Source organism: Capra hircus, chromosome 5, assembly GCF_001704415.2.
Source record: "Capra hircus breed San Clemente chromosome 5, ASM170441v1, whole genome shotgun sequence".
NCBI lineage: Eukaryota > Metazoa > Chordata > Mammalia > Artiodactyla > Bovidae > Capra > Capra hircus.
Window position 1 is genome coordinate 31,464,114 of NC_030812.1, and position 13,203 is coordinate 31,477,316.

General features: G+C 40.0%; 1 pseudogene; it reads left to right on the forward strand.

Moving 5' to 3' along the window:
* On the forward strand, positions 12,080-12,991 carry LOC102175366 (annotated as a pseudogene).

The window sequence follows — 13,203 nt, forward strand, 5'->3', positions numbered from 1 at the left end:
AGCATCTTACAGTTTTCAGAGTACAGGTATTTTGCCTCCCTAACTATTAATACATTTTGTTGTTGTTGTTGTTCAGTTGCTAACTCATTTCCAACTCTTTGCAACCCCATGAACTGTGGCACACCAGGCTTCCATGTCCTTTACCATCTCCCAGAGTTTGCTCAAACTCATGTCCATTGAGTTGGTGATGCCATCCAACCATCTCTTCCTCTGTCCTCCCCTTCTCCTTTTTCCCTCAGTCTTTCCCAGCATCAGGGTTGTTTTCAATGAGTCGGCTCTTCACATCGGGTGGCCACAGTATTGGAGCTTCAGCCTCAGCGTCAGTCCTTCCAATGAATATTCAGGGTTGATTTCCTTTAGGATTGACTGGTTTGATCTCCTTGCTGTCCAAGTGACTCTCAAGAGTCTTTTCCATAACCACAATTTGAAAGCATCAATTCTTTGGTGTCAGCCTTCTTTATGGTCCAACTCTCACATCTGTACTCCTAGGTATTTTATTATTTTGGGGGGAAATAGATGGGGAAACAGTAGAAACCGTGTCAGACTTTTTTTGGGGGGGGGCTCAAAATCACTGCAGATGGTGACTGCAGCCATGAAATTAAAAGACACTTACTCCTTGGAAGAAAAGTTATAACCAATCTAGATAGCATATTCAAAAGCAGACATTACTTTGCCCACTAAGGTCCGTCTAGTCAAGGCTATGGTTTTTCCTGTGGTCATGTATGGATGTGAGAGTTAGACTGTGAAGAAGGCTGAGCACCGAAGAATTGATGCTTTTGAACTGTGGTGTTGGAGAAGACTCTTGAGAGTCCCTTGGACTGCAAGGAGATCCAACCAGTCCATTCTGAAGGAGATTAGCCCTGGGATTTCTTTGGAAGGAATGATGCTAAAGCTGAAGCTCCAGTACTTTGGCCACCTCATGTGAAGAGTTGACTCATTGGAAAAGACTCTGATGCTGGGAGGGATTGGGGGCAGGAGGAGAAGGGGACGACCGAGGATGAGATGGCTGGATGGCATCACTGACTCGATGGATCTGAGTCTGAGTGAACTCTGGGAGTTGGTGATGAACGGGGAGGCCTGGTGTGCTGTGATTCATGGGGTCGCAAAGAGTCAGACACGACTGAACAACTGAACTGAACTGAATGGTAAATGAGATTGTTTCCTTAAGTTCTCTTTCTGTTATTTGTTGTAGTATATATACTTGCTAGAGATTTCCATATAATACTTTTGTATCCAGCAACTTTACCATGTTCACTGATGAGCTCTAGTAGTTTTCTGATAGCATCTTTAGGATTTTCTATGTATACCATCTTGTTATCTGTGAAAAGTGACAAGTTTACTTCCCCTTTTCCAATTTAGATTTTGTTTCTTTCTTTTTATTCTTTGATTTCCATGGTTCAGTTCAGTTCAGTTCAGTTTAGTCGCTCAGTCATGTCCGACTCTTTGCGACCCCGTGAATCACAGCACGCCAGACCTCCCCGTCCGTCACCATCTCCCGGAATTCACTCAGATTCACATCCATTGAGTCCGTGATGCCATCCAGCCATCTCATCCTTGGTCTTCCCCTTCTCCTCCTGCCCCCAATCCCTCCCAGCATCAGAGTCTTTTCCAATAAGTCAACTCTTTGCATGAGGTGGCCAAAGTACTGGAGTTTCAGCTTCAGCATCATTCCTTCCAAAGAAATCCCAGGGTTGATCTCCTTGAGAATGGACTGGTTGGATCTCCTTGCAGTCCAAGGGACTCTCAAGAGTCTTCTCCAACACCACAGTTCAAAAGCATCAATTCTTCGGTGCTCAGCCTTCCTCACAGTCCAACTCTCACATCCATACATGACCACTGGAAAAACCATAGCCTTGACTAGATGGATCTTAGTCAGCAAAGTAATGTCTCTGCTTTTGAATATGCTATCTAGGTTGGTCATAACTTTCCTTCCAAGGAGTAAGCGTCTTTTAATTTCATGGCTGCAGTCACCATCTGCAGTGATTTTGAAGCCCCAAAAAATAAACTCTGACACTGTTTGCACTGTTTCCCCATCTATTTCCCATGAAGTGATGGGACTGGATGCCATGATCTTCCATGGTTAGGACTTCCAAAACTATGTTGAATAAAAGTGGTGAGAGTGGGCATCTCTTTGCCATCCTCAACATTTTGAATCAGAATGCTAATCAGGTGCTAATATCAAATTCCACTATCCAAATTTGATGTAGAATTAAAATATATCGTTTTGATGTGAAAACAATTAAAAATTATTATAAAGAAATTCAGAAATATCAACTAGACCAGAGAAAAATACCCAGTCTAGGAGCTGCTAATAGGAATACTCCAGTTGAAATGGTATTAAACAACTTACTTAGATTCTCCTAATTTCTGGAGACTAAAGATAAAAGTCATAGGCTAAATGTTATATTCACGAGGAAATAATATTCATGAGGGAAGTGGATATGGGCTGCCTCCAATCTGAATGTACTCCAATTCCCAGTACAACAACCTCTTTTTTTTCCTTAAACTAATCTGACATTTTCCTTGTCCCTTAATGACCTTAATATTGATATAAATCACATTATCAATAAAAAAGCAAGTTAGGTTCCCTCCCTTCTTGCACTTAAAATGTCTATTTATTACTCCTATATTTGAACATACACTAATAATTCTATAATAACAGGAAAAGAATAATATTTTAAGCAGTCAGTCTTGCTTCTAATTTTAATAAAAATATTTCTAATAATTCATTGTCAGTATGAGTTTAGATATAATATAGCCCATATTTTTATCAAGTTACAATGATCCTTTTTACTTTTAAAGAGATATTATCAACATAGACATTGAATTTTATAGATTTTTAAAATTTATAGCAGTCTGTATATTTACAAGATTGTTTTAATTTGCTGGTGTCTTAATTTCAAATGAATTTTCAATATCCTGCATTTGTAGTTGCCTCTCCTCATGGTTTCTGGTGTTGATACATATTTGTGTGCAGGTGATATCATATATTTCCTGTATGTTTGTCTTTCCCAGTGAGCTTTTCCATTCACAATTTTCTTGTTTCTAGTTCTGGGCTTTTCTTTTCCACCTACAGAAATTCCTATAGCATTTGTTGTAAGGCTGGTTTGGTGGTGTTGAATTCTCTTAACTATCCTCCTCTGTAAAGCTTTTAATTTCTCCATCAAATCTGAATGAGAGCCTTGCTGGGTAGAGTATTCTTGATTGTAGGTTTTTTTCCCTTAAATCATTTTAAATGTAACATGCCACTCCCTTCTGGCCTGTAGAGTTTCCACTGAAAAATCAGCTTATAACCTTATAGGGATTCCTTTATATGTTATTTGTTGCTTTCCTCTTGTTGCTTGTAATATTTTCTCTTTGTATTTAATTTTTATTAATATGTGCCTTGGCATGTTTCCCCTTGACTTTGTCCTATAAAGGGCTCTCTGCACTTCCTGGATTTGAGTATTTCATTTCCCAGGGAAGTTTTACAATTATTATCTCTTCAACTATTTCCTCAAGCTTTACCTCTCTTCTCATTCGTTGACCCCTGTAATATGAATGTTAGTGCATTTAATGTTGTTCCAGATGTCTCTTTGTCCTAATTTCTTTTCAGTCTTTCTTTATTCTGTTATATCAGTGATTTCCACCATTCTTTCAGTTCATTTATTCATTCTTCTGCCATATTTATTCTGCTGTTGTTTCCTTCTAGTATATTTTTCATTTCTGTTACTGTATTGTTTAATTCTTGGTTTGTTCTTTAAATCTTGTAGCTCTTTATAATTCTTGTCAGGAATCCCCTGGCAGTCCAGTGGTTAGGACTCAGTACTTTCACTGCTGAGGACCTAGATTCAATCTCTGGTCAGGGAACAAAGATCCCACAAGCCACAAGGCATGGCCAAAACAGTAAAAAATAAACAAAACCATTTCTTGTATCTTCTGGTCTGTGGCTCCATTCTTTTTCCAGCATCTTATGTCATCTTCACTATCATTATTCTGAGTTCATTTTCCAGGCAGATTGCTTATCTCCACTTCACTTATTAGTTCTTTGGGTTTTTATCTTATTTCTTCATATGCAACATATTTCTCTGCCATCTCATTTTGTCTAACTCTTCCTGTTTGTGGACTCTGTTCCTCTTTTCCACAGATTGTAGTTCTTCTTGTTTCTGGTGTCTGCCCCCTGGTGGGTGAGCTTTGTCCAGAGGCTTGTGCAGGCTTCTTGGCAAGAGGGACTGGTGTCCGCCCACTGGTGGATAGGGCTGATTCATATACCTCTGGTGGGCAGGGCCATGGAAGATGCATGTCTAGAGGTAGCTGTGGGATCAGGACTTTAGACAGGCTGTCTGTTTATGGATGGGGCTTGGTTCACACTCTGTTGGTTGTTTGGCCCAAGCCATCCCAGCACTGGAGCCTCTGAAAGCTGTTGGGTGAGGCAGGTCTCAGTGCCAAAATGGTGACCTGTGAAAGAGCTCGCACTGAGGAATATTCCCTGGTGCCTCTGCCACAACTGTCCATGCCCCCGCTGTGGCCGCAGCCAATCTTCACCTCCCCTCAAGCCCACAGGTAGGTCTTGCCTAGGCTCTTATGAAGTCACTGCTTTGCCCTGCATCTCAGTGCATGTGAAACCTTGTGTGGAGTTTCACACAGGGTGGAGTTCTGTTTTCCCAGTTCTATAGAATTCCTGTAATCAAACCTTGCTGGCCTTCAAATAAAATGCTCTGGGGGCTTTTCCATTTGATGCCAGACATCCAGACTGGGGAGCCTGATGTGGGACTCAGAAATATCACTCCTGTGGGAGAACCTCTACCATAGAATTATTTTCCAGTTTCTATGTCACCCAGCCAACAAGTATGGGATTTGATTATATCATAAAAATTCCCCTCCTACCATCTCATTGTGGCTTCTTCTTTGATTTTGGTTGCATAATATCTTTTTTGGTTGGTTCCAGTCTTTTTTTGTTGGTGGTTATTCAGTAGTTCAGGCTTCCCTTGGGGGCTCAGCTGGTAAAGAATCTGCCTGCAATATAGAGGATCTGGGTTCAATCCCTGGGCTGGGAAGATCCCCTGGAGAAGGGAAAGGCTACCTACTCCAGTATTCTGGCCTGGAGAATTCCGTGGACTGTACAGTCCATGGCGTTGCAAACAGTCAGACATGACTGAGTGACTTTCACTTTCACTGAGCAGTTAGTTGTGATTTTGATGTTTTGTGAGAGGAGGTGAGCTCAAGTCCCTCTACTGTACCATCTTGTCCTTGTCCTTTTTATCATACACTCAAATCATTTGCAGAGTTGTTGACTTTCACTTCATTTATTCTATCAAAGACTGAAAACATATGTATAAGTTTGATACTAACATTGTGCATATGGATGTATTCCATGATATTTCCATGTTTTTGCTTCATTTATTTTGAAACTCAATTTTGTAGCCTTAAAAGATCATGATAATTTTGTCTTCATTGTGGGTTACACCTCTTCTAATTATAAAATGGAACTCTTTTATAGTTTAATGTTTTTCTTTCAAGTTTACTTTCTGTGATGTTAACAGTAGCATTAGTAGTTAAGTTGTGTCCAACTCTTGCAATCCCATGGGCTGTAGCCTGCCAGGCTCCTCTGTCCATGGGTTTCTCCAGGCAAGAATACTGGAGTGGGTTGCCATTTCCTTCTCCAAGGGATCTTCCCAACCCAGGAATCAAACCCGGGTCTCCTGCATTGCAGGCAGATCCTTTACCAACTGATCTGTGATGTTAATATTTCCACCTTATTCTTTCTTTTTAGATTTCACCATGTATGTCCTTGCCTATCATGGCAGTTTTAACATTTCTGTATCATTTTGTTTAAGCAGAATATCATTAGAATATCATTTTGTTTCTTAAATCTATGCCTTTTTAATGAAGATACTTAAAACTTTGTATTTAACACCACTGTGATTTTTACATTCATTGTCATAAATTATGGGCTTAATTTATTCAAATGTCTTATTTGACCATTTTTGTTGTAAACTTCCTTTCTCTATTTTTATTTGTGCCATAAAAGTAGACAAAAGAGCTACAGTTTATCAAGCTATCAGCTAGCAGTGTTCTGTATACTACTATTAAAAAAAATCTTAATTCATTACAATAACCTTGTAAGGTACAAGTTCCCTCTTTAAAACGAAGATACTAAGTGTTTCCGAGGCCATTAACTTGCCTAAGATCACTTAGCCAGTAAGTGATGGAGTTAGAATTGATGTCCAGTAGTTCTGCAGTGCCAAATGAAAATTCATGACCAATCTTTTTCTCTTTCCCTTCCTCCCTTCCTACCCCCTCCTCTTTGTCTTTCTCTCAGCTTCATTGTTTTATCATCTGTAGTGAACTGGAAAATATACCTTCTGATCTTCTGGTTATAAAATGGTCTGCTGAGCATATGATACAGCCTTTCTTTTAAGAAAAATATCAAAGAGGGTTTTGTAAGTGAATTTATCTATTGTTAAATCAAAGGGGTGATTACTTAGAAGACAAGAAATTAAATAGTTACTGAGAAACTGAAAGATCTGATGATATTAAAGAGGGAAAGTATGTAGGGGCTAGCAGGAAAGTACCAACACAAAAATGTAGGAGTGAAAATCAGGAAGTTTTGTGAGTGGACAAGTAGAAACCAGGAACATGGGAATGTAAAAGGGTACCAACAGGAACTTTGGTCAGAGTAATGCGTGAGGAAATACATATGGCATTAGACAGGCAACTGAAACTGGGTGACATGTTCCCATGTAGGAGCAGAGTTTAAGAAGAAAGAGTGCCTCCATTTGACTAATGATGTCAGGGAAGAACAGCTATCAGTGGAGGCCAGAATAATATTGTCTGGTGTACCCTACCTGGCAGGATTATTTGTTGTTGTTTAGTGACTAACTTGTGTCTGACACCCTTGCAACCTCGTGAACTGTAGCCTGCCAGGCTCTGCTGTCCATGGCATTTTCTGGGCAAGAATATTGGAATGGGTAGCCATTCCTTTCTCCAGCGGGTCTTCCCAACCCAGGGATTAAACCTGAATTGCCTGCATTGTAGGTGGATTCTCTACCACTGAGCCACCAAGCCTACTTAAATCCAATTTCTCCATAAGAGTATGGAGCACATCCCTGGAAGCTGCTGCTACTTCTCCCAAAAGTTATGTAGTTAGGTTCCTCACTGCAAAGTTTATAATTAAAAGAGAAAAAAAAGTATACACAATACACAGAAAAACCTGTTAATAAAATGAAAATTACACTGATTACACTGTAAGCAAAAAAGAAAAGACTCAACTAAAGAACAGGAGAACAAATTTTAATGCTTACTCCCAAAGTACTCCCAAAGCAAGTATTTCTTTGAGAAAAAACAACTCCAATTGAAATCTCAAGGGAATTTTTCAAACTAAAAACCCAGTTCTGAAGTGAAATTAAAAGAAAAAACAAACAATAATATAAAATAGAAAATGTGAAAATTAGAGACTGGCATCATCACATATTAAAGCATATTTTATACATATATATAATCATTAAGACAGTATAGCACTCCTGTAAAAACAGGCAGATCAAGGAATAGAATAGGAAACCTAGAAATAAAGCCAGTGAATACAGAAATTTTAAATAGGTTTATAAGCCCTTATCTCCAATTCCAAAATCTCTAAAAATCTCTTGACAACCAAGCTTTTTTTTTTTTTCCTAAAAACTAATCTGGAGGAAAAACTAGAAGTTAATTGATAAGAGGCTATTTGTAGCCTTTTAAAATCCCATGTAATAGGAGCACTCAGAAGTTTCATTAGAGAAACAGCAATGTGTTTGACTACAGGGTATAGCAGAGGTGTTGTATATAATATGTGTTATATTCCATATACATTTTTTCTGAGGGATTGGGATATCAGCAATGGGTTAAAATCTAGATGCATGAGAGTAAAATTTTTACTAATATGGACTTTCCTTATGTCTCAAACAAAAATTTATCTGAATCTTAGTCTTTTTACACATAGAAAACTTTAAAGGCAATTTATGTTATTATTCAATGAAGGGCTCCAAATTCTTTTATGTTTTCAAGGCTTCTTATGGAAGAAAGGTGGTTATTAATGGTTTCTGGTCTATTTTAACTGGATAAACATAAGTAGTTTCTACATACACACTGAGTGGATAAACTTCATGTAAAGGTGGAGCTTCAAGGATAAGCTTCAAGGAAAGAAAGCACGACTGCTTCAGAGAGATGCTCAAAGAGAAGGGTTAAGATGGCATCCAGGGCAGAGAGAGGCACTGGCCAGAGATGGAGAAGGGCCTCCCCAGGCTGGAGGGGGCAAGAGAAGACACTCCATGTGTGGGGCTTAGGGAGTTAGAGATCACCCACAGAAAGAACAGGAACCTGTCCTCTGCCAATTATCAGCTGAGAGGAGTGGGAGATTTAAGGACTAGGTAACTTAAGGAGAGTAATGAAAAGACTTAACTCATCACAGTGGGAAAAGAGTGTATACTGAGTGGAGTGGGAGTGTGTTTTTAGAACCCCAGTACTATCAGAGACTAAAGAAGTCCTAAGAGAGTCTCACACATTGGAGTTCACCTGGTCCCTAGTCCCCCATTATCAAAACCATTTAGAGCTACTTGCATTCTGCAGTCCTGTGTCCTCCTCCAGGCATGACAGGGCTAGTAGCTTGCCTGTCTCTGGACTGAGAACCACTTTGGCTCTGGCTACTGCTGCCACTCCCAAGGCAGTGAACCGATCCTGGCTCCCGAGGGTTCTTACTTGACACATACCTCTCCAGGGCTCAGCTGGCACAAGATTTCCAACAAGTTGATGAGGAAGAGATATAAGTTAAACACAATTGGCAGGCAATTTTCTCAGGACTTAGAGAGAAAAAAAGGAGAGTAAAATGGTAAGAAAGAGTGGCAGATTCTCTTAGCTGAGACCAAAAGACTCAGAATCAACTGAATGCCAGAGGACACATTAGCATTTATCCAGAAGAGACCTTGAGATGAGCTGCTTTGAGTTTGAACATGGTTTCAAACCTAGCATTGACTGTCCAGCTGGAGCCCTCTGAAGAGCGCCCCCACTGCCGGAATATTTTTTGACATACTGCAGCCTTGTCTCGCAGGTAGTTGACAGCCTGGCTCAAACTGCAGAGTACGTTTTGGACCCAGGAAAGCCCTGCTCAGTGAAGAGGTAAGTAAGCCAGAGAAATACCTAAATGGTAGGACCTTAACCAACAGCAGTTCTAAATTTCTTATTAGAACAGGCAGCTGAACCTAGGATGGGGAAGATTATTGCTCAAAGTTGCAAAACTAAGTTGTAACTGTCCTACATGTTTGACCTCTCTAAACCCCTTGCCTATTTGGGATTTCCCTCTTCTGTTTCTACCAGATGTCTGGGCAATAAATAAAAAAAAAAAAAAAACTTTTTTGAGGAGGATGGGTGGAGTAAAAGACATATGAAGACCAAATAGGAAATTTTTCTCTATACCTTCTTGCAAAGTTCTTCTGTGTCATATGTTTTGAAAGTTATTTCATTAGCTAAATATTTTTTCCATAGAAAAAAAGCCCACTGAAAAAGCTGCATCTGTATAAAACAGATAAATGAAGAGCTGTGGTGATAATAGTAGTTGGGGGTGGAAGTAGGGTGAGATGCACAAACTCAACTAGGCTTTCAGTGCCTGTGGTGCTTCAGCACTGGGACAGCATGTTTAGACTCCAATGAGCCCAAAAATGCCTCTGAAAAAATTTCATTAGGGTCTGGGATCCTGCAGATTTTGAAAGTTCATTGAGGCCTCCAGATGAGATTAAAGTGTAAGCATAGTAGCTGCTGGAAGTGTGTAAAAGAATGAAAGGATTTTAAAAAAGTAAATTTGCTGCAGTTTATAAGAAGGAAGAAAAAAAAGTTTTTTGCATGAATAAATCTTAACCCTTCATGTCTATCATCATTTTCTTGATGCCTCAGTGCCAGGACTTCTTCAGGTGCTTCAGGTAGAAAAATGGGGGAGGGAAAACCAGAGGGGCTATCTCTACTACCCCACTCGCCCCACCTCTGTAGGGTGCTGCTTTTTTACAGCCTGACTTGATTTTCACATTCACTCTGACTTTTTCCTTAGATTCCCTTGAAATCTTCCCTGGCCCAGAAGCCCCCATCTTTGTTACAAGAGGTCAGATCCCTGATGCCATATGTCTGGGAGCAGCAGGAAGGACCTCCTGGTTAAGGAGAAGGTTCATACATGGTCGTTGGGTCAAACTCCCAAGAACACCTCACATTCCTGCCTGGGTTCCCAAGTTCCCTCTAGAGAAAGCATAATCTCCAGATTAGGGAAGATTTTTCTCACAAGTAAAGTTTTGCAGTGTTGCAAAGTAGGAAAAACATGGGATTTGAAATCGGAGGACCTTGGATGTGAGTCCCAACTCCATGGCTTGGTAAAGTCTATGGCACGTGTCACAGTATTTCTGACCCACAGAAATGAAGTCAGTAATACCTATGTTACAAAAGTTTTACAAGGATTAAATAAGATCAAGATTTTGTTATAGTGGTTGGCATAAATTAAGCAATAAATGAATAATAGTCATTATCATGTGAGTAAATATGTGGTACATGGCAGTGGAAAGAAGATGTGTGAAAGGAGGTTTGTGGGAGAAGGGAAAGAAGAAGGGAAGTAAGGTTTTCACTGACAGGTTTCAATATAAAATGCAGGTCACCAGTCAGTGTACCCAAGCAGGAGAAAGAGAATGTCTGGAGAGAATAACTAATGACAAAGTCTAGAAATCTGGTTAAGGAGAAGGAGCCAGTAAACACTTTGCCTATTTAAACAATGCATTTTGTGAAAACACAATTTCACAGCATAAGGGAAATATTAATTAGGAAAAATATGCATAATCTTGACATACAATGGATCACAAATTTTCGTTTACCATGAACCATTTCATTCTGCATTTGCAGAGGGTTTTTAAATGCTTATTAAGCATTTAATAGATTGTAAAGATTTTGACCTCATTTTTATTCTCATTTTCCATTGGATTTAATAGGTTTCCCAGTCAGTGATCAGCCAAGGACCCTTTGACTCTGAGTTCAATGCTTATTTCACTATCACAGCAAATGCTGTTGAACTTTAGGCCATTTGGGGAGTCAGGGGACTAAGGAAAATAGGACCACTCGTATCAACCCCAAACCATACTAGCTCAGCCTGAAACCCTTTAAATCCCCCACTGTTTATTGTCTATCTATGAAGCACTAGAAGGAGAGTTGGTTGTGAAATCAGAAGCCCTGGCCTACTTCTGCAACTAAGATATCTAGTTATTGTGGAAGTCATGTCACTGCTCTGTCCCCCATTGTCCTCAGTCTGAAAATATGAGGTCAGATTGCATGTCGGGGTTGACATATCAAATGAGATGTATTAGGAATTTAAGCTCCATTGTTTTGAAAAATCAGCCTCCCACTAAAGGATTTCTCTGGGTGTCTGTCTACTTGTTGCAACTTCTCGAGTTCAGCAGGTCTTGGATGATATCAGATGATGAGGAAAGGCTGGGGAAGAGCATGAGAGGATACAGATTGTGAGGGCCTGTGATCTAAGCAGTCCAGAGAGATGGTAGAAAGGAGGGCTAAGATAGATTTTAGCTGAGAAAGCATTCATTCTCTTATTTAACAAGTGTTTATTTAGAGTCATCGAGCTGGGTTTACTGGGTCTACTGCATTTCTAGGATGGTGACACTTTTCTGATCTTCTTCTCTTACTCAGAAATTATGGACTAAATTTGAATTATTGACCTAGGCATGCATCATGGGATGGAAGGGCAGAAACCAATAAAGATCCTTTCCTGTGTAAAATATAAATTCTAACAGGGACAGATAATCTTTAATGTACTAAATCCATTATCTGTATGTTAGAGGTGTTACGTATAATGGAATGTTTACCTTCATAGGAAGTACTTAGAGTCAGGAAAAGGAAAGCTGCAATATTTAATAGAGTAATAGGATAGTGAGATATTTATTTATCCTCAAACTCACTTTCTTGCTTAAGCTAAAAAGGGGATATTTTATAAATTAAAAATCCTATTCCCAGAGAATGACTCAGATCATTACCCCACTAAATAAGTAAATATTTTAAAAAAATTTTTTAGGAATGGAATATCTAAGAAACCATGAAAACTCTTAGCATTATTGATGAATTTGCGCTGTTGGGGTTGTCTACTGACCCAGATATCCAGACCATACTCTTTGTTCTCTTCTTGGGGACTTACCTCCTGACCCTGATGATGATCCTGGTGATCAGGGCTGATCCTCACCTGCACACGCCCATGTACTTCTTCCTTGGTCATTCGTCTTTCCTAGACAAATGCCACTCTTCAGTCACCGTACCCAAGATGCTGCAGAATTTCCTGTCTCAGAGGAAGACCAGTTCAGTGTGGGGATGCATTGCCCAGAGTTTCTTTTTCACATGGCACTGAGACCTGCTTGCTCTCTGCTATGGCCTATGACCACTATGGTGCCATCTGTCACCCTCTGCTCTATGCTGTGATCATGAATGGACCTCTGTGCATTGCAGTGGTCAGTGTAGCATGGGTGATGGGGTTTCTGAACGCACTAGTGAATAGTCTTTGTACCCAGAACTTACAGCTCTGGGGTCCCAATATCATCTCCCCCTTCAGCTGTGAACTGCTTTCACTCTTCCCTCTCTCCTGCAGTGATACCATGCCTAACACTATCCTGCTGGCTGGTTCTGCTGCATTTCTAGGACTTGACACTTTTCCTGATCCTCTTCTCTTACTCTAAAATCATTCTTGCCATTCTAATTATCTCCTCCTCTACAGGCCAAGGCAAAGCCTTCTCCACCTGCTCCTCCCACCTCACCATGGTGCTCTTGTTCTATGGGAATGGCTCTATTCAGGTATATTAGCCCCTCTTCAGGATCAATCCTGGACCGAGTTGTCTCTGTACAGTATGGTGTGATCACATCCTTGATAAACCCCTTCATTTACAGCTTCAACAACCAGCAGGTGAAGGCAGCTTTGCAGAGGATGCTAAGGCACCAGGTATGTGTCTCAGGGTTTTAAAAAATGGCAATAGGATGCTTGTTCTAATAGAGAACCAATCTACAAGGGAAGAGAACTTTGTAAACTTAGAGCTCCTATGGTTCTTCATTTTTAATAAAATTCAAGTGTATTTATTTCTTATTCAAAGTTAAGTGACTTCCAAACGCTAAGAAATATAGTCAGAGAACTATTTTGCCCATCCTGGGTCTGAGGGGAAACATTTAGAGACCTCA